This window comes from Pinus tabuliformis, chromosome 9 (assembly GCF_031772625.1).
Source record: "Pinus tabuliformis cultivar Carrire ecotype Pingquan chromosome 9, CPIR1, whole genome shotgun sequence".
Lineage (NCBI taxonomy): Eukaryota > Viridiplantae > Streptophyta > Pinopsida > Pinales > Pinaceae > Pinus > Pinus tabuliformis.
Window position 1 is genome coordinate 805,134,128 of NC_142307.1, and position 8,427 is coordinate 805,142,554.

The 8,427-nt window shown below is 30.7% G+C and overlaps 1 pseudogene; it reads left to right on the forward strand.

Annotated features, from left to right (window-relative positions):
* The first annotated feature begins 6,733 nt into the window (after positions 1-6,733).
* Positions 6,734-7,331, forward strand: LOC149151212 (uncharacterized; annotated as a pseudogene).
* Positions 7,332-8,427: the final 1,096 nt, after the last annotated feature.

Genomic DNA, 8,427 nt, shown 5'->3' on the forward strand with positions numbered 1-8,427 from the left:
TCGAAATCTACGAAATAGATCAATTTCAAAGTATCTCATCAAGTGCAAGAACTTACCTACTGAAGATTCCACATGGGAGGACAAGAATTTATATACAAGCATCAAGAACTACTCAAGTGTTAAGGACAACACTTTTTGAAGGAGAGGGGCATGTTAGGTCCCTATAATACTAGTGTAACCCCTTATTGTTATTAGTACAACCCCCTTATTATATTGTTGTGCCCATGTAGTCCCCATATTGTTATTATTGTGCCCCATAGAAGCCCACTATTATTATTATTATGCCCTTACATTATTATTGTTACGTCAGCTCTGATTATATTATGACCCCTTATACCCATATATATAGAAAGGAGGTCTTGTCATTTGTATCACCAAGGAATTGATCATTTGTGTAATGTAAAGGAGGTCACCCCCTCAAAGAGGCTGAATTCTAAGGCATTGATCTATCTTTTCTATCTTTTGTGAGTTGGTTTCATAACACCTTCTTTTATATTGCTCCTCGTTTGGATATTTTTCAACCAATGGCTCACTAATGGGCTAGATGTTGATGGGGCTATATATTTTAAAGACCAATGGGGCTCTCAAACCCAATAATAGGCGACCGTCTCTATGTAATCACTATGATGACAACATGGTACAAGAAATTCGGGAAGAAATAACTTAGGTGGAGTGTGATATTGTTCGTGAAAGAGGTCATTTGACATGTTCTAAAGTCCTTGGTGAAATAGCTAATTTGGTACCTGATACGAGACATACCATAGGTCATTATAGTCAATACATGTACATCAATGATATTTATTTCTATCTAAATGTCCTTCTAGTCCCGATCTTATTAAACTGAAATGATGACAAGGAGGAAATTTTTCTCATGTTGGATGAGTTTTAACTGTCTATGATGAGTTTGGATAGGAATTTAGGCCATATTGAGGGTCATTTGGGTCTCCCCTAGATGTTGGAATCTCTCATGATAACAACAAGGAGCCTATAACAGTAAATGCTTTTGACTCTTCCAAGTCTAAATGACAAGTCTCACTCACCTCTATTGTTTTTTAAGTAATATGAATTCGTTTTAAGTTAGGATACATGATAGATCATGATATCTAGTCTTGATGCACATTCTTTTCATTTTCTGATGAACTTACAAAGACCTTAGGTCTGGATTTTGAAAAAATATGTTACTATCACTAGTTTGGTTTCCTAGGAGGCGGACTAAGACATACCAAAAAATTGCATGATATTTCTCTTTGAAGCATAAATAAAATTTTACTTTACAAAAGTAAACAATCATACGAGAAAGGAGTTTCAAGATCAATAAGATAAAGAAAAAATTTAAACGCCACCTCAAAATGTATCAGGGGGTTGGGTATGCTATACATTTAAAACCTTTTGAAAATTATTGATTCCTCTTCCTTGGATATGCCCTCAATCACATCTTCTATAACAGAATCAATTTTTATTTTAACCTAAATTCTTATCATTGATCAAAGCTCATCTTCCTCTTGAAATTTTAGGTGATGCCTTATTGAATCTTGATCCTCTATATATGTTTGTATGTGTATTCTCTAGTTTCTTTGTTCTTCCCAAAAGTTTTATCACATTGACCTAATAATTTACTTAACTAATAAAATGAATTTTTCTTCAATTTACCAACCACATGCGAAGTTTGTAAATTTTTTTTTATAAGAGGGTGGAAACCGCACAATCAATACAATTACCATCAAACTATGATCCAATGAATTATACCATGCCTTTCATATTCTTGCTTAATTTTCATTAATTTTTAATGTATTCTAACACATCACCAACATTAATTATTTTTTGTTGAAGCAATTTTAATAGAAGATCACACATTTTTTATTTTTTTTGTATCAGATAAACCTCTAAAAAAACTCCAAATAAGCCATGCAGTACAAGCATTCTCAATCTGAATGTATGTTCACCAAATATTTTAAGATTTTTGAATCTTTTTTTGATATTTTAAAGTTCACCTAACCAATTATTGAAGAAAAATCAATAGGTTTAATGGGGTTTTAATCACCACTACGCATATCCATATAAAAGTTTTTTATATGTCTAAGTTTCATAAATTTTGGATCCATCCAATTTATTTAGTTAAAAAAACAAATCTACAAACATTGACATCTTTAGGAGTATTTTTCTTGAAAGAATTTTATGCACAAATTACATTAATTGAAAAATCATTGAATGCACCATATAAAAAACACCATTAACATGCATCACTCTCCACTAAAAGATTATTGTAGATATTTGGCCCTGACCCTCTTACAATCTTTTGGAAAATATGCTAATTGATATTTAAATTTTATTCTAATCAAATTTATAATTTTTTTTTTTAATATAATTCATTTTTTTAAATCCTTGAATCCACTTCATCCTTTATTAACCATAAAATTAAAATAAAATTACAATACTATCTTCTTCCCAAGCAAACACTACTTAAAACTCTTAAAACTGTAGTTTACAACAATTTCCTTATTTCCAAAGTAAATTTTGTGAATTGGCGTATATTTTTCCTATGAGTGAATTGGCATTTACATATATAAAATTGGAATATAGTTTAATTATCTATATACCACTTGAAAGAATAAAACATTGGTCTCCCCTCTTTTTAAAAGAATGTTCAAAGCTCCAGCTATATTTGAGAGATTTATTTAGTGAACTTCTCTAAAAATTTCTTTTACCAGAAATCAATTTGTTGAAATTGGCTCGCAATATCATCCTCTATTGTTATAATGTGATTTTTTTTCACCATGGATGAGAACACTTTAATGATAAGGGTGAGTTACCTGCACCATTAATAACATCAAGCTAGCAGCTGTTGTGTAGCTCATCTTTCTATGGTGATACATTATCCTAATAAGAGAACACATTCACCAATGACTCTATTACCGAAAATCAATTTATTGAAATTGGCTCCCAATATCATCCTCTATTGTTATAATGTGATTTTTATTCACCATGGATGGGAACACTTTAATGGTAAGGGTGAGTTACCTACACCATTAATAACATCAAGCTAGCAGTTGTTGTGTAGCTCATCTTTCTATGGTGATACATTATCCTAATAGGAGAACACATTCACCAATGACTCTATTATGACAACAAAGACGATGATCGACAATTCCCTACAAACTTAAAAAGTCAAACTTTGAACGTGATGGGATCAAGTCCCCTGCATGACAATCATGTTACAAACTATGCCCTTTATTTTGGAAAAACACATTTGGTGTACATTCCTTGTATCAGTTGATAACAAGTATGACATCCAAATTGTGATGTTCTAAAAAAAATTCAATAGTTGTTTGCTTGACTGACTATTATTAGTGTTCTCTTCATTCACCATGCTATAGGGAGTCTCACTTAACATCTTGGGAAGCCATTAACTCGAATGGTTGGGGTTATCTCCATATGATTTCGATTACAAGTATGAAGAGCTACCCTAACAATCAATTGTATTACAAGTATGAAGAGTGATCTAATTAGGAAAACCCTATTGATATATCTTAACAATGTCATTAATGGCTACTTCATCCAAATAATTGCAAGGTTTTCAATTGTGGATTCTTGTTGTATTATCACGGTACATATTGTGTCATCTGATATAATAATTACTTGACTACAAGGTATATATTAATATTTTACTTGACTAAAAGATATATATTAATATTTTAACATCAGATATAATTATTTATATGAATTCAAGAGTGTTATTTATATGAATTCAAAAATATAGATTATTTAAATATAAATTTAAAAAATGTGAAATAATTTCTCTTATATTTAAATAATTTCATGAAAAAACCATTTATTTCACATTATTTATCTTTTAAATTTCAGTTATGTACGTCAAAAATACCTAGAATAATTTACAAATCTACAAAATCTTAAACTTAAATTATAAATTATTTATCAAAAAATTTCAATGAACCCAATTAAACAATAAAAATAGATGCAATCATTATCAAACACAATTAAACAATAAAAACACATACAATCATTATCCAACACAATCAAACAATAAAAATACATGCGATCATTATCCAACATGGTAAAGTATTCCGTGATCTTCAACGCGGTAAAGTATTCCATGATCTTCAACACTGTAGTCTCCTCTTCAACAACTACATCATAGTATCCTCTCATACCATCATGATATTGAAATGTCGACACACAACTTTTGTTAAACAAGGACAAGAAAATTTTATAATTGATGCAGATGCTACATCAGTCACTCTTGTGTGAGAATAAATGAGCGTAAAGAAGCTCATAGTTCATGTTAAAGTAAATTTAGTATGAGGAGGAAAATGGCCGTAAATTTAGTATGGTCATCGTGAAGTGGAAAAGTATCCATGTACACTATTTCTCGAATATATTTATTATTCTAATTATCGAGTAGAATCGTATTTTTCTTTAGCTTGATATAATATAGATGTATGGATGTCTAATTCATGTCTTATCTGGTTTATATATATATATATATATATATATATATATATATAAATTAATTTTAATAAATATAAAAATATGAAAAAATTAATCTTAATTATAAATCAAATATTTTAACTTTATTTTAAATAAAATAATTTTATATAAATTTTATAAAGATAAAGAAATATAAACTGATTAAAGTAAAAATGTTTATATTTTTTTCATAACCATTTACTATTTTTGAATATAAGGAATATGTGTTATTCCTTCATTATTTAGTATGAAGTTGATTTTTAGAATTTAAAAAAACATTAATAATAAAAATATATTTAAATATGGGTCATAGATGGAATACTTGAATGTCTATGTTACATAAAATATTTCATTGCCAACTATATATATATATATATATGACACTTTATACACATCAGTGTGAGGGAGACATAAAAGTTCATATTTTGTTGATAGGTATTTTCTACTTCATATTATGAAGTAGATGTGTAACTCATTGAATTATTGTTATCGAGTTGAAAAATAGAGTTTTAAAGGAAAAAAAATCAATTTGGGCCATAAACAAAATATTTAAGATCTCTTTCAGAGAGAGAACAAATTCACTTGAGCTCTATAATGAAAATGTGCATTAGTGAGATGAAATAATATGTCACCTTTATAACACTAAAAAGTTTTAAGATGAAAAACAATTTCTCTTATAATGCCTACTATATACCCATATTAGATCTCAATTTCAAAAGATTTGTCACACTACCAACATTGATAACAATTTTGTTTAAGAAAACTATGATAATTTTGGAAATTTTTTCTTAATTCTTTCTTAGCAAAAAATAAAATTCTAAATAATTCCTAGTAATCCCTCACCTTCTTAAAATCCTCATCATCATGACCTTATATATATGAAAGGTGCAATTACTTCCATTCTCACCTTGTAGTTAACAAACCACATATTAATAACTAGTGTATATTCATCACAAAATCCATATCTATCATGTGGAGAGAGATTAAAACTTAAGGTAAGATTTACATCTCTCGAGCCTTTTTCCTAGTATGGTGATTAAACAATTTCAATGGTATGTTTTCTAGTATGATTGACATATGTAAATTCTTCCATGCTTAACATGGATTTGATACATGCAGTATTAAGAATAATCATAGATACATTTTAGCTCTTGATCTATCACGTGGCAAGAAATATGAAGTTCTTCAAAGTAAAATCAATTTTAAATTGAAAAAGAAAACTATGAAATGTTTAGACCTAAATAAATTTAATCACTCTTAATGTATGATATAGTTAGAGTTAATAGAAATCTAAATTAATTTATCTTAAAGAGTAATTAAATTCTAAAAATAAATTATGTTTAGATATATTTATTTTAGGAAAAAAACTAAATATTTTACAATCAACACAACTAATAAAAATAATGTTTTCAAAGAATAAGAAATAACTTTAAAAACAAGGTATAAAAACCATATCATTTCACCCTGCCGATACCTCAAAATCTTTTAGAAAAATAATATAAAATATTACACATTGCACATTTCATCCTGCCAATAACAACTCATACTTTTACGAAGATAATATAAAATGTTAGACTTTGCATTGTAGCAACTAACAAACCAAAAACTTACCACAATTTTGAATAAAATGCGTACTTAATATTCCCTTATAATCAATGCAATAACATATAGCTAATTTGCATTCACAAATTATAAATGCGATTTAACTTTGACACATCTATTTATTAAAAATAGCAATAGTGATAGTGCTGTATATTAAACTTCATGCAAATCGAAAAATATAGCAAAGATGGCAATCCAAGCCATCTTTTCACGTTTCCTCTTACACGGATCTCAGCAATATCAACTGAAAGCCTGTGTGTGTAAGGGGAACCGCATTTATTTAATTATCAAGGACAGTTGTATCAAGGAGGGCCGTAGCAGCAAAGGTTCCCGTCTTTGCAATGATAGAAGCCTGGTTCTTCGCCTACGCAATTTGCGCAGCTATCAACCGGGGCACAACCCGGATCCTCATCCTTCCCACTCCCAAAAGTAGCACCGCATCCTCATCGGCCCACATCATAAAACTATATCAATAGTAAAATATGGATTGATGAAATAAACCAGTGAAACGAAACAGTGTTTAACATATATTTCAATAGAGTCGAAAATGAATTAATAGTTTTTGTTATCCCGAAAATAAATCACAGTTGTGGGTTATTAATAGATCCGTAACATTATTTGCAACAATATTATTACCATAGTAGAAATGAGTGGTATATTACGTGATGCACTCAGAAACGTAATTATTTGCAACAGTAATATTTGCAACAAAATTACCATAATATTACCATAAACGTAATTATTTGCAACAATATTACCATGGACAGTTGGTGCGAGGGGACATACTACGAACAGACTTGCCAACTTTTGACATATGTGTAGCCAATATACCTTACCAGATATCATCTCCGCTCATCTTCAAGCATTTGTCCACCATGCCCAAGTTTCGAAGTGCCACCCTCATGCTTCACAAGGAATTTGGCCACCGCCTCGTGGCAAAGCCGGGTGATTCCCTTTTCATTCGCCTGGCTGTAAATGTGGATCTTCTGGCCAGTACCAAGCTCCTTATGGATATGAGCAAGAGGCATTTTACGCCATGCCCTAAAGTGGATTCCTCTGTTGTGAGAATCGAACCAAGGGCATGGCCTCCTCCAGTCGACTTGAGTGAATGGAATAGATTCACTCTGATGTGTTTCACCAGAAAGAATAAGACTCTCGGTGCAATCTTCATGTTCATCAATTTTAATCTTGAAGGCATATATCCTTGCTATTGTTTATTTGCTCCCCAAGATTATCTTCTTTAAAGGCATTTAGAGCATGGATGGCAGCAATTTCTCAACAAACAGTATAGGTACATTTGCATTGTATGAGCAAATGGAGGAATTTTTCGAATTTTTCCTTTTTAGTTAAAAGGACGAATCATCTTCGGTTTTTCTTTGCAAGCAATACTTTAAGCAGACAGGCGTTTCAATATGAATTAGTTATGTTTTTTCGATCTCTTCATATTTATTTTCTTCAACATGTTTGAAACCTTTTCTTCTGGGAACTATTGTTTTTGCAAATATTTTACCTTGAATCAATTCGTCTCAGCGTGCATTCAAATTAGTTAGAATGGAATCACATAGGTTTCAGCAGTTTAGCCTAGTTGGTTGTCTCATTAGTCAGGAATATGAGATGTATGTTAAAAGATTGAAACCTGCTTATGTTAAGGTGAATTTGTGCTGAAAACAGTTTTCAATACTCACGGATCAGACCTTGATCCCAAGAAACTTGTGGGTTAATGGAAACTCATGATCACAGATATAACTGAAAAAGGGAAAAGGAAACCCTCCTATTGAACGATTTCCTCTGCGAAGTTTTTCTCAAGCTCTTGTCAAATACAAGGCAAACTCTTACATTCCAGCTTAACAGAGTTCTTCGCAGAACTGAGGTTTTAAACATTTTGTTCGTAATTGACAGGAAAAATATCTTGAAGATGGATCACTTTCAGCTGCATAATTTTTTTAGTGTCTTGTACTCTAAAGTTGGAGTACGAGGGAAAATATTCCTTGCTCATTAAATAAAGCCTCATCTGTGACTCCGTCGGTAACAACCACTCTTTAGAAGGTAGGCCCCGATATAAATACCAACATTTTGAAAGAGAGTCTAAAATCCTGAAAGGCTCTAAAGGATCATAGTGTACAACGGTGACTTCCCCACAAAGATTAGTCTTGCACATTACACAAGACTTGATCGAAGGATTTTCTGCGTAATGAAAAAGGCAATATGGGAGATTCCAATCACGTTCCAAGGCATTTTTTAAAATGTGGATGTGACAAAAGATTGTTGTGGAACGTTCTGTTTGTATATTTTAACACACTAACACTTTACAACAATGAACTAACAATATTCATGATGAAA